The sequence below is a fragment of the Osmia lignaria genome, unplaced genomic scaffold (genome assembly GCF_051020975.1).
Source record: "Osmia lignaria lignaria isolate PbOS001 unplaced genomic scaffold, iyOsmLign1 scaffold0052, whole genome shotgun sequence".
NCBI lineage: Eukaryota > Metazoa > Arthropoda > Insecta > Hymenoptera > Megachilidae > Osmia > Osmia lignaria.
This window is the reverse complement of record NW_027478193.1, coordinates 152,501-155,000: the sequence shown is the minus strand read 5'-3', so window position 1 is coordinate 155,000 and position 2,500 is coordinate 152,501.

Genomic DNA, 2,500 nt, shown 5'->3' with positions numbered 1-2,500 from the left:
TAATAGCGTTTAACGATGGATCCACGGTACAGAATGCAAAAATATGATTGTTAAAATTTTCGACTAATCGGTTCTAAGAGGCGAAGCAATACGCCGCTGGGACTTTGAAATATTTCGGAGCGCACCTAAAGTTCGTTATTTTGGCTAAACGGAGCGAAAATCTGCATTTATACCATCACGGACGTTAGTTTAATAGCGTTTAACGATGGATCCACGGTACAGAATGCAAAAATATGATTGTTAAAATTTTCGACTAATCGGTTCTAAGAGGCGAAGCAATACGCCGCTGGGACTTTGAAATATTTCGGAGCGCACCTAAAGTTCGTTATTTTGGCTAAACGGAGCGAAAATCTGCATTTATACCATCACGGACGCTAGTTTAATAGCGTTTAACGATCGATCCACGGTACAGAATGCAAAAATATGATTGTTAAAATTTTCGACTAATCGGTTCTAAGAGGCGAAGCAATACGCCGCTGGGACTTTGAAATATTTCGGAGCGCACCTAAAGTTCGTTATTTTGGCTAAACGGAGCGAAAATCTGCATTTATACCATCACGGACGTTAGTTCAATAGCGTTTAACGATCGATCCACGGTACAGAATGCAAAAATATGATTGTTAAAATTTTCGACTAATCGGTTCTAAGAGGCGAAGCAATACGCCGCTGGGACTTTGAAATATTTCGGAGCGCACCTAAAGTTAGTTATTTTGGCTAAACGGAGCGAAAATCTGCATTTATACCATCACGGACGTTAGTTTAATAGCGTTTAACGATGGATCCACGGTACAGAATGCAAAAATATGATTGTTAAAATTTTCGACTAATCGGTTCTAAGAGGCGAAGCAATACGCCGCTGGGACTTTGAAATATTTCGGAGCGCACCTAAAGTTCGTTATTTTGGCTAAACGGAGCGAAAATCTGCATTTATACCATCACGGACGTTAGTTTAATAGCGTTTAACGATGGATCCACGGTACAGAATGCAAAAATATGATTGTTAAAATTTTCGACTAATCGGTTCTAAGAGGCGAAGCAATACGCCGCTGGGACTTTGAAATATTTCGGAGCGCACCTAAAGTTCGTTATTTTGGCTAAACGGAGCGAAAATCTGCATTTATACCATCACGGACGTTAGTTTAATAGCGTTTAACGATGGATCCACGGTACAGAATGCAAAAATATGATTGTTAAAATTTTCGACTAATCGGTTCTAAGAGGCGAAGCAATACGCCGCTGGGACTTTGAAATATTTCGGAGCGCACCTAAAGTTCGTTATTTTGGCTAAACGGAGCGAAAATCTGCATTTATACCATCACGGACGCTAGTTTAATAGCGTTTAACGATCGATCCACGGTACAGAATGCAAAAATATGATTGTTAAAATTTTCGACTAATCGGTTCTAAGAGGCGAAGCAATACGCCGCTGGGACTTTGAAATATTTCGGAGCGCACCTAAAGTTCGTTATTTTGGCTAAACGGAGCGAAAATCTGCATTTATACCATCACGGACGTTAGTTTAATAGCGTTTAACGATGGATCCACGGTACAGAATGCAAAAATATGATTGTTAAAATTTTCGACTTATCGGTTCTGGATCACTGAAAAATCAAAAAAAATTATTAATTTTGATTAATTAAATTACATATGTAGTTTTATATTGTTATAGTCTCGTATTTGTTAATGTTTTGTCGTAAGAAAATGCAAAAATATCGTTTTAATGTTTTCGTCTCATCGGTTCTGGATCGCTGAAAAATCAAAAAAAAATATTAATTTTGATTAATTAAATTACAAATGGAGTTTTATATTGCTATAGTCGCTTATTTGTTAATGTTTTACCGTAAGAAAATGCAAAAATATCGTTTTAATATTTTCATCTCATCGGTTCTGGGCGGTTTTAAAATTTTTTAAAATATTAATTAAACCCATGATTTACATGAGAATGTGAATTTATTATGTCCTGCATGTTAATTTATTAATTTTCATGTATAGAACGTTATAAAATGAAAGGATATGTTCGACGATATTTTCAGTCTAAGTTTTACCGTGCCGGCGGGATGGTACGCTCTCACGGCGGTTTGCACAGGCATACGCCTGGGCGTAAGCCCATGCGTCGCCGACCTAGCGGCCGGCCGTTCGGTATTTATAGGAAGGCACTTTCGGTTCGCTCGGACCGGTCGGGAGTAGCGTCGAGCGTGTGGCTCTTTTATGACTTCGGTTGAAAAGCAGTCTACCGCTCCTCGAGAATATACTTTCTCGACTATTCTCGTTCCGGTTTTCCGTTGCGGATTATTATTAATCTCCACACAGCATTACCACGGGTCGGTGTCTAAGACCGAATGGCCCATATGTGGTGAGCCTTGTAATATAAGGCTGGTGACCTGTATGCACTTATAAATGTTGCATACTTGTACAAACTGAGCATCAACTGTCTGTAACCAAAATTTGTTAAAACTGAAAAAGTTATAAGATTGTATAAAATTTTTGAACCAAGAAAGTA